General features: G+C 46.8%; 1 long non-coding RNA gene across 2 annotated transcripts; it reads left to right on the top strand.

Moving 5' to 3' along the window:
• Positions 1–7,253: 7,253 nt before the first annotated feature.
• Positions 7,254–11,077, top strand: LOC136290496 (uncharacterized). Of its 2 annotated transcripts, XR_010721152.1 has the most exons (5): positions 7,254–7,812; positions 9,088–9,193; positions 9,273–9,343; positions 9,897–9,987; positions 10,679–11,077. It is a non-coding gene; the product is annotated as an uncharacterized lncRNA (long non-coding RNA). The 2 variants fall into 2 exon arrangements; XR_010721151.1 differs by lacking the exon at positions 9,897–9,987.
• The last annotated feature ends 229 nt before the right edge of the window (positions 11,078–11,306 follow it).

Genomic DNA, 11,306 nt, shown 5'->3' with positions numbered 1-11,306 from the left:
TTTTCCTTACAAAACTTTGACCTACAATTACAATTTTGATCCAAAAAGAATTATTTTGTTCTTCAGAAAGTTTTCAGGATTATTTTTTACACATTTTCTTGTCTTACCTGTTGAATGTTTTTCAATGTGTGACAGCTCCTGACTGCTGCCAATCAGGTGCAAACACAGGGCTCCCAGTAGGGCTGGTAGTGATAATTTTGTAATTATTTTGTAAATTATTCTTATGTTTACAACTATTGTTGTTGTCATCTCTGAAGTATCTGTGGGAGCTACATCGCAACTGCAGGATCTTCCCAGAAGATGTAGTTATTTAGTTGCAGCAATAATTTGCAGTAATCCTCACCCTTTGTAACAATATCCGACACATTCTCTTTTCCTTGCCAAAAATACTCCTTTCCCTTTGTGTCAAGAAAGATTCAGACCAAAGTTCTAAGCATCGGGTCACAGCGGTGTCTAAAAATGGGAAATGTCAGGCAAACTTAATCTCCATATCCATTCCGCCTGGGGTTCCTTCTTCTTAAAGCATCTGCACAGCAGCCGAGGTCAGCTTCCCTTCTGCCTCAGCTAGCCCCACTAACACCTAATCCTGGCCTAACGTGCTTGTGATCCTGTCTAGGGTTGACTTTGCTAAATATCAAAAGCCAAAACTGAAAGTTGCCAGCCCAATTCTGTATTTTGTCCGTACGATATGAATAGCCAGCCTGTTTGTGTGCTGCGGTTTCCTTCAGACCATCCCGCTGGCACTGTTGAAAGGCTTGAAGGCAAAGGGCAGCGTATGTGAAGGATGTCAAAATCCAGATTTCCATGAATTCCCTAAGCAAAAGAACAGCGCGTATCGAAGCAAATTAATGTCACTTTTCTTCTGAGCGGAGCTCTGAATAGTATTGGTGTTTCCAGGTGAAGTTGGGGTTCTGGCACCCTGCTTGGCCGAGGCAGCTGAGTGATGCTCGCCGTAGGGAGGCCTGCAAAGTGGCTGTTTCTCAGAGACTCTGAGCTGGAATTTGCTCCATGGGGGCTTGCTGGCCTCTCGGCTACTCAGTACCAGGCATAACAGTCTGAAAAGTGCAGGGCAGGATCAGGCCCTGAGCAGTTATTTAATCCTATCTTATAGGTCTCAGCGGGGAAAATCCATATTATCTTGTTGCCTAATACTGTTCATGGGATACAAGAAATCAGCTTAACAAAAAAATCCTTTGTAGGATAACGGCAAAGTATTCCTTTTGCTTTTAAGTTTAAAGTATATATATATATCTCCACTGTGAGGTAAATGGTAGAGGGAAGAAAGGAATTTCCACCTGAAAATAATAGAACATTATGATTTTTAGTTGGTTAGCATACTAGATCCTAATAAATTAATTAGAAAATTTCACGTCTGACATTTGGAAGTTTATTTTACTTTTTTTTTTTCATAGCAAAGATAAATGCCCATTCTTTTATGAAAATAATGTAATTGGAACTGCATTATATCCTGCTGCAGGTTTGTTATGAGTGGTTTCGTTGTCGGCAACAAAATCACAGGCAGACCCTCCAGTATAATCCTGGCTTCAGTGCAGTCCGTAGGTTTTATTTTGGCTCTCACCAGCAACATGTTACACCAGTAGCTGCGTTTTTAAGCAAGCATAATGCTTTGAAACTCATAAAGTGTTTTTTCCGCAGTGCAATGTTGTACCATGGATGTCGGTTTTATGCTTCCCTGGATAGTGAGCAAATCTGAGATAAAACCTTTCTGGCAGCCATAACACCAGATGCACTTTACTGAGTCAGTCTGTGCAAAAATATTCCCTCTCAAAATACAAGCAAGGGACTGGGCAGAGCCCGGCAGATGCAAATGTGAGCAGTTAGAAACCAGCTCTGAACATAACCAGCTCTGGCTTAACACATAAATATAGCAGGTTACAGCTGTGGTACCTGCAGTCATCCCACTGTGTCAGCCTCTAGCTTTGGGCAGTCATTTTGATTATTGTTTTGACCACATGAACACAAGAAATGATTTTTTGGGGAAAAAACCCCCTGAAGATAGAGAAGCAGGTTCAGGCAGCTGGAGTCTGCAGCTCTGAATTTGAGCTTGCCTCTTTGCACATCAGTTTCAAAGTTTGGGGTGTCCTAAATAAGGCAGAAAAAGGTAAGCAACAAAATATGACCCTCCAGAGCCACAGTCGGTCTGTACGAGCTTCATTTCTGCCTGACTGAACCTGAGGCAAATTATTTCTCCCCATGGTCCAACAGGGAAATGGGGTCTTAACAGAATGAGAAGCCAGACTGGCTCTATGATGAGAGTTCATTTATGAAATGTGACTTTGGGGGAGATGATAGAGCTAAACAGCAGGGGATGGACTCGTTTAAGCCTCCCTGGGTTGGGGGGAAGCGTGGCTCTAGCAGGCATCTCAGATTGACCACAGCACCTCACCATATGGTGGCATGAGCAGGGCCACAGTGTGTCCCTCCCATGCCTGCTGGAGACCATCCCAGCAATCTGTGCTCTTCACTCAGTGCTCCTATTCACAGCTGCGGCTGCTTTCCTTGAATCCTTGGGAGATGCCCTCAAAACTGAACCTCAGCGGCACATGTCTCCTCTCCCAGGCAGACTATGACAAATCCACTCAATTCCCCATGAAAACCCGTTCCAGGACTGCAGGTTTGTAAGACAAGATCAGCACCAGGTCCTGAGCACCCCCCCGAGCCGAGAGCCTGACAAAAATGTCCTGATCCAGTTCATTGAGGTCCATGGCGAAGCGCCCGTCTATCCTGGGGAGAACAAAAGTGTTGGGCTTGGCAAATCATTTCCGTTAATGTAGGAGACAATTACTGATGCCTCTTTGCAAATTGCTCTTCTTTGACGTTTTTATAACTCAGTAATTTCCAGTTGTGTTCCCATGTTTGCCTCTTTTGTGTATAGTTTTCCTATTTTTGAGTGCATGGTTCACAACATTTAAACAAACACTAACAACAAATTACCTGCTCAACTGGGTTCTGTGAAAAGGGGCCCTGAAACTTATTTACAAATTAAGCAGACTCGGGCAAGGAGGGAATAGTCACCGGGAGGGATTTGCGGGTGCTCTGCAAGTCACGCGTGGTTCTCTCGCCAGACAAGTCCTGCATTCGGGGAGGGGTGAGAGCCCGGCAATGGAACTCTCTGTATTTCGCCCTAGACCTCCTCTCACGGGGCGGGGGAGGGAAAATCCACGGGATTGTTTTTTTTTTTTTCCCTGTTGATAACTCCCCGGTGAAAATATCCATCAGAGAAGTAGACCAATACGTGAACAACTCCCAGCCCGGCCGCACTTGCTCTCACTTATTTTCCCGTTTAAAGGATTACTCTGTTTTGTATTCACTTGTTTAATTCTCTCCGACTGTAGTAAAATAAAGATCGCATGTTTACCTTCCAAAAAATCATGTCTCATTTTAAATCACACTTAATACACGATACAAAATTCTCCACAACTTTCTGAAAGAGGTTTTTTGACACGCAGTCGATCACTTCAGTCGCAATTTCTCCTCACGTAAAATGCATAATGGTGAAGACGGGAAGTAACTGTGTACTTTGTTTTTTTATTGCATTTTTAATCCTATAAAACTCCGCCGTATTTCGTTGCACGGCAGTTTTTATGTATTTCGCCTCGGGCTGATGTTAGATCTGCATCCCAGCATCTTTGGCTAACTGTTCTCCCATTTCGATAGCTTGATTTAGTTACAGTTATAAATAAAATTCAAGGTGCGCTTTACATGTTATTTTAGAGAAATAAGCAGAGCACGGGCTATTTTTAAAGCTGCCCATCTCTTAAAGTAGCTGTGTACTGCCACACTTTAAAATTCAGCTGCTCATCTGTTTACACGAGTTATTGCCATGCCAATACCCTGAAAATTATTTATGTTTGGGGTTTTCGCAGCTCGGGATTTTCAGCTCTTTTCGTTGGTCTCAGTATTTTGTTTTTCTCTAATTTCCCGAAAGGTAAAGAGAGACCTACCAATATTTACAATCGGATTTTGTTATCTCCTTCCATCGCTGAATTTCGAGATACCTTTAAGGTGATTCGGAACATCTTTAAAGTTTTAAAGTTCCTGTTGAACAGAAGAGCACAGACATTCTTGCCCTGCAAGGAGTTTTCAATTGGAGTGTGTCTCCGCTCTTTTTGTTCGCTTGTGGGATTTTATTATTATTACCGTTACTTTTTGCGCTAAGAAAAAGAAAAGGTTTAGACTGTGTGTAAGCGCTGTCTGCATTGCAGGTGGAGCGTAGGGATCAGAACCCTCTTTTCCTCCCTTTCTCCTCTGTTTTTGGGGCGGGGGGCCCCGGCAGAGCTGCGGGCTGCCTCTTCCCACCTGGGAGCGCAGAGAGCTGCGGCGGATCCCGGTGTCCCGAGGCAGCACCGGGACCGCGGCAGAGCTTTGTGCGGGCAGACACATCCTCTGTGGGACGTTGTCGGCCGGGAAGCCCCCGACGACCCTTCCTTCCATCTCCCTATCCCAGCACCTCCCTGAGGTTGCCCCTCTTGTCGGAGGTGGGCAGAGCCGGTGCGGGCAGGGCCGGGCAGCGCTCTGGGTCAGGCGCGTTTCTCCGCGCGCCCCGGGAAAAGTGTAGGTAAAAAGGAAGGAAAAAGGAATCAATCCTTTTTGGTGCCGTCGGAAGAAGCGGCTCCGGGGCAGGACGGGCAGAAAGCCCCCGGGGAAGGCGGCGGGGAGCTTGCGTGACCCAGGGGAGGGAGGCGGAGGGTAGCTGTCCTCGGGCACTCGAATTGAGCAAGCCTCTTTCATCTTTTCTGTCGCTTTGGCTTAATTTACCTCTGCCCTCCAATGCCCTGTGAGTTTAATCACATCAGATCTCCTTCAAGCCAGAGCCAAAGACTGGAAAGAACGAAAGAATGAAGAAGAGGGTGAAAGAGTGGAAGGGAGAGAGGAAGGAAAGAGGAGAGAAACAGAAAAAGGAAGGAAGGAGGAAATAAAGAAGGAAAGAAAGGAAATTAAAAGCTAAGGAATTGAGAAAAAGAATATACATAGAAAGATGAAATAAATAGCCCCTTATCTCAGGCAAAAAAGAACAGGCAGGTGGTCACAGGGCTTCTGGTGACATTTGACACAGCAGCAGAGAAGCTGGTACTCTTCCCTGGGCGCATAAGCGCAACACGCGGGTAGGGCTGGCCACTGAAGCTCCTCCGTGGGGCCGAGTGGGGCTTCGCCAGCTTCTCCTCACATCTGCGTGTGTGTGAAACCATTTGTAACATTGACATGCAACACAGACATGCCTCCGTGAGAGCCTGCTCGTCCCTGGGCACCTTTGGAATCTAAGTCTCATTGTTTGTCGTTTGTTTCGGTTTGGGGGGAGTTTGTTGGTGGAGTTGGGGGTTTTTGGGGGGGAGGAGATGCAGTTCTCGGCACGGTCCTTTGAAACGAACACTGGGAAGGTTTGCTTTGTTGGTTTAGCACCAACAACGTCATGCTGGTTGGCGATCTTTTATTCGCATTAGCTCTGCTGTTTGGACGTGAAAGGAGAAGCAGGGCGATTCACACCGCTTCCTGGAAGCCTTGGTTAATGGGCACGGATCGATTAGTTGTCAGGTCTGCGTTTTCCCCAGGTCACGGCAAGAACCGGGATTCCCGGCAGCTCGGCAGCATCCCTCTCTCCTGCATCGTTCCCAGAGCTGCGGGCCAGCTCTGGAGCCGCAGCCCCGGCGGCCGTGGCAGCCTGCGGCGAGCTGGGTCCGGTCAGCAGCCGCCCCCGAGCCCTGCGAGTGCCTGCCTGTTTGTTTGCCTGTTTACGGCCCCGTGTCTGCCCGCTGCCCTCGCCCGTCCCGCCGCCGCCCAGGTTCCGCAGTGCCCTCCCTTCCCGGGCAGGCAGAGCCGCGCAGGGAGCGCGGAGCGGGGCGGGAGGGACCCGGGGCTCTGTGCCCGCAGCCCGTCCTGCAGTCCTGCCGAGCCACCAACCCCAGCCCGGGTCACCTGTGGGAATCCCTGGATGAACTCTCTCCCTCCCCCCAGAGGAACAGAGGGCTTGGATCAACTGGTTGACAGACTTCTGTCACATTTGAAGCTTTTTTAATGAGCAAATGTGTTCTTCCAACCCCCCTTTCTGCCCCATCTACTCTGTTCAGCCTCAAGCGGGCGGCTCGGAGGGAGGGATGGGGCAGAGGGGCGGCTTCTCTCGCTGCCGGGGGGGAAGGGGAGCTGCTGCCCAGCCCTGCCCCTTGCAGCACCCCGACGCTTCCACTTTGCAACCTGGCTAACCCAGCGTTCCCGGCTGTTTTCCAGGGGTTAAACCATGTCGTTCCCTTCTTTCTCTCGGTCACTGAAAAGGGGCCATGCCTTCGGTCAGTGCCGTGCGTGCTCACCGACAGCACCCGGGGAGGCGACCAGCAGACATTCAGGCCGACCTGTGTCCCCCTCCCAGGGGACAAGCAACACCCGCTGGCCTTCACGGTCAGTGGCAGTCACCCCAAGGTACCCCTGAGCCTCCCGGAGGCCGGAACGGAGAGTGGCTGCTGCTGTTTGTAGGTGGGAAAATAGGACTTTTATCGGGTCACTCCAGCCCCGGCCGTGCCACAAGATGTGCCACCCTGGGAGGGACAGCCGGGTCGCCCCAGCCCCGTCGGCGGCAGCAAACTCCCCGCAGCGTTTGGGGAATGCTGCTCGGATGTTCAGAGAGGACAAAGTTAAAACGAAGCCAACAACACACAAACACACCCATCCCAGTGAAGGCTGTGGATAAGAGCTGAAGGCAAAGGGGGAGCCGGGTCAGAAAGACAATTGTGGTTCCTGGTTTTGCTTTTGTGATTACTTCACTTTCTAAATAACATTCAGGTGTACTGTAGGCAGCGGTGGCAAGTCCCACGTCATAACCTTCCCGGCATTTTTCTGCCGGTCGGTACAATGCAAACACTCCTTCGTCTTTTTTTTTTTATTTATTTTTTTTTAAACAACAACAACAACAACCAAAATAAACCCCAGTGATCCCCAATGGAATTAAGGTTCTACCAGGATTTACACTTCCAAATAACCATCGGGCAGCATCCCGGCACCGAGAAGCTCCGCGGCAGGGAGTGCTAACTTTTCGTAGGGACAACTTTCCCCTTTTAGGGAAAGCGGGCTAATAATTTAAGTTTGTGAAGTCACATGTAGCTTTAAACAGGCATCAACATTAACAATCACGAACCCCGCGTTAATAGCTCTTAAATACCTCGCTAATAGCCCCCACGTGGAAAGAAATCCCCAAGTGTTATAAATTCAGTTTAACGACCAGAAAACCTCCTGGGCAGCAGCGAAATCCAAAAGCTCTCTTCTCTTAGTTCCCTGTCTTTGATTTATTCTTAACTACAGGCTCATGGGAACGCGGCGCTGGAAAATCACGTCCAGATGTACCTAAAGAGGCGCTTTTTCTGCTGAAACCCTCTCTCCTAAAGGGAGCGAAGAAAAGAAATCTTTTAAATAATTTGAATTTTGGTTTTAGCATGGAACTAATTGTAGAAAGAAGGGGCAAAGCGGCGGCTGCGTTCTGTGCAGAGACGCGCAGCGAGGAGGGAGCAGCTCTGAAAATAGAGCGCAAAGGAGCTGGGCTCCTCCGGGCAGGCTGTAAGGGCGGAGAGGAGGCAGCGCAGAGCCCGGGGCTGTCGGTCTCTTTCCCGTGCATTGGAAAGACCTCCGGGTTTTCCCGGAGCCGGGCGGGCTGCGGTCAGGGCTGCTTCTCTGTGCAGGGCTGCGCGCAGGCGGTGCCGCTGCCTCCGCTCCTGCTCTTTCGGTGAAGCATCAAGATTTGGCTGTAAGAGTGGGTTTGCAGGAGGAAGGAAGAGAAGCGGCCCTGAGAAATGAAGGGGCTCTTCCCAGGTAAGAAATCTTTTGCGCAAGTCTCAGCAGGGACTTTTTTAAGTGCCTTGAAGTGTCTGAACGAAAAACATCTATTTTAGATCACTTTCACAAAGTTTATTAGCTTTCTGGTTCGGTAATTTTTTTTCTTTTGAGAATTACATCCGAAATGGAATCGGGAAAGGGAAACAAACATGGCTGTGCTTGCTGCTTGCTCTCATTTCATCTATTCCGTCTAATATTCCAGATAATAACAGCAAATAATGGTAGGATCATTCATCCCCTTTCAGTTGTACAACGATGAATTATTCTGGTACAGTAATTTGGGGCTGGATGTACCTGTATAGATTTATTTTAAGATTTTGTTTCCCGATGAGAGATGAACAAATCGCCTGAGCAGCCGCCTCTATGGAGAGTACAAAGCTGTCTGTCCTCGCCTTAGTATCGGGTATTATAATTCAAATCCACTCCTTTTCACCTCGTATTATTGGAAAAGGTTGTAGGGAGCTGGCCTTTGTTGCAGGAAATCCCATTTAAAAATTGCTTTATAGGCCATTTACTGCAATCCTCGACATTGATCTCATTACAGGTCCCTCTCACTGCTGTTTATAAATCCTGGTATTTACCAACCCTTGGCAGCCATGCCTGGTGGCATTGCCTGCTAGGGGCTGTCACTGGGAGGAGGGTAAGAAATGGAGGTTAGGTGCCACTTTCTGGATGGTTTTGTCTGGGGGAAGCGCTGTTATCTATTGGAACAGTCGGCCAGAAGTAAATCTTGTACTGACTCATCCAGTATAATCTCTTAAACCTCCGGGCTGTCCGTTTGCAGACGACATGGATTTCTGTGCTGGAGCCTTCTCACGCAATGGCCTAATTCAGCCAGGAGGGGAGAAACATCCCTCTAGGTGGTGGGTTAATTGTTGGATTTAATAGCCTGGAGAAAAATGAAAAGGTAAATTAATAGAATCAATCTCAGTTCTGAACTGGTTACCGAAGCTTTGAGGGGATGCTCTTCCAGACTACGTCTCTGGGCAGGACTCTGTGGTTGCAAGTGTGGCTATGTTGCTGAGAAGTTGCAGAATCTTCTGGGTACTAGCAACTGTACAGATAAAGGGAGGAGTTAAGCCTTAAAGCTTGAGTTTGTCTTGAAATGGGAAGCTGCAAAACACATGTTGGGTGAAAATGAAACAAAATACAGTGATGAGTATAATTTTTCTTTCTCTACTACCAGATAAAGCCATAAATCAAAAACAGGCTGAAAGTTCCTCTAAGACTTCTATTTTTTTTTAATGGCAGCTGGATCTAGAACTGAGGAAATACGTGGCTATATTTGTATTCTGAAATAGACGGCATGAAGATTTTAATCCCATTTCTGAATCATAATAAGAGGATTATCCCAAAGGTTATGTTTAAAAAGTTTCTTTTAAATTTATGTGAGAACAGAATTGATATTTAGAATAATGCTTTTTTTTTCTCCTTAGGGAGTATCTGTACCTGATGTCTCAGTCCTCAGTGGGATTTTCCTGTTGCAGTACTGCCAAGTTATTTTAAGGTTAGCTGTCCTCAGAAGCAGAGTCTCAAGTTCCCCAGCCAGAACCCTGGAGAGAAAAAAACCCCAAAAAATCCCCACCCCAGACTTGTGGGAAGATTAACAAAATGAGCAGGCAGATGCTTCCATCTTCTATTTACAAGATCTCAGGAGAATGGCAGGCCTGACAATCCACACCATACAGAATATCTCTAGGAGCTCCTTTATCATGGTGTGTCTTGTCTGACACAGCTGATTTAGTTCACTGAGTCATCAGCAGTTAAACTATGCTCTTAAGTTCTGAAAGACCAATTCTCTTGTTTGATTTGAAGCACAGGCCCAGAGTGAGGGCTCTTGCACTCCTTGCTAACTAGGGAGTAGTTTAGGGTGAGGAATTCTTGTTAACACTTTTGCATTTTAAGAGGCTAATTAAAGACAGAAAATGAGACAAGACTGGAGCCAAGATCTCCTGAGTGTGAAATCTGTCATTGTGTTCTAGAGATTTCCTCTCCATTTTCAATTTGTCTGTTTTGTTGCTTTTCTTCTCCTCACACTTGTTTATTGCACTGATTTCTAGTTTGTGTTAATGAAGCTCCCTCTCAGATTGATTGTTCCTGTATTATTGAGTTTCTCTGGAGCTTGCCTGGTGCACTCTCCTGCTCAAAATGGTAAGAACAACTTGCTGAATAGTTAAATCGATTTTTCAGTTCAGTATTTCAGTTTTTTGTCCAGTGTGTCCATTCACTGGCATCTTTACTCCCTTTCCTCACAGGAGTGTCGTTTACACACATTGATAAGATTTCCTGTGGCCTTCTCCAGACTAAGCAGTTCCAGACCTCTCAGCTTTTCAGAGAATCATCAAAATCCAACCAGCAACCCAGCACTGTCCCTGTAACCCCACTAAACCCTGTCACCCCCTGCCAGAACCAGACGTCTCTTAAACACCTCCAGGCTTAGTGACAGCTATTTCAATCCTTTAGTTGTCTTTGTGGCCCTTCACCAGACTCACACCAGCAAGGCCATGTCTCATCCTGGGGAGCCAGAACTGGACCCAACGTTCCAGATGTGTCCTGCCATTGTTGAGCCAAAGGGAATGATCACCTCCCTTGACCTGCTGGCAAATTCAATTTTAGGATCACACATCTGCATGGTCAGAGTCCCTAAATTCCTCATAGGTCATCTGTCCTGGCTTCTTTTAAAAATTCTTCAGGAGATCCTTGTTCATCCATGCATGTCTCCTGTAGATTTTGTTTCATTTTCCACACATTGAGTTGGACGGTTCTTAAGGCTGAAGGAGACTGAAAATCAGTCAGCTCTCCTGGAACTCTTCATTTTTATTTATTTTTCTCCTCTCTCTAGGAAAATATCCCATGGGATTCTGCCAAGTAGGTACCTGAAAGAGCCAGAGTCTGTTGGGCTGTGCTCCTGCCAGTTGTTCTTGTCCTTCCCATGAGGACCTTCAACTTCACAGTTTCATGGTTGCTGCAACCAAAACTGCCTTCAGCCCTCTGAACAGCCCTTCCTCATTTGCGAGGACGAGATTCAGAAGGGTGTCTCCTCCCACCTGTCCCTTCAAGAAGGTGTCAAGAAGTTATCCTTAATGCATCTTGTAAGCAGCCAGGTTCCCTTGTACTCCGTTGTATTGCCCTTTTGGCAGTTACGGTAGTAGTTAAAACCTACTATGAGCACTTCATAATAATAAATTATTAAATAAAACTATTGTATGAATAAATTATTAAGAAAACTAAAGAGCAAAAATGTGGTCTTTATTCAAACTGATATTCTAAGTTTCAGCTTGCCTACCTAAGTGTGGGTAATGATCTACTGAATGGAAATTACCATGCTTTTTGTGGTGAAAAACAGACCCAATTCAAAGGAAAGCTGTAGCTCCTACAAAATACTGTCCTAGGGAGCCATGATACAGAATTGTTATAGTACAGAGGATTTTCTAGTTAGAGACCTATTTAGGGGTATCTGGATTAAGACT

Source organism: Chamaea fasciata, unplaced genomic scaffold (assembly GCF_029207755.1).
Source record: "Chamaea fasciata isolate MVZ Bird 193981 ecotype frontalis unplaced genomic scaffold, bChaFas1.0.hap1 SCAF_6, whole genome shotgun sequence".
NCBI lineage: Eukaryota > Metazoa > Chordata > Aves > Passeriformes > Sylviidae > Chamaea > Chamaea fasciata.
The sequence above is the reverse complement of the archived record's forward strand: the minus strand, read 5'-3'. Positions and strand labels throughout refer to the sequence as shown.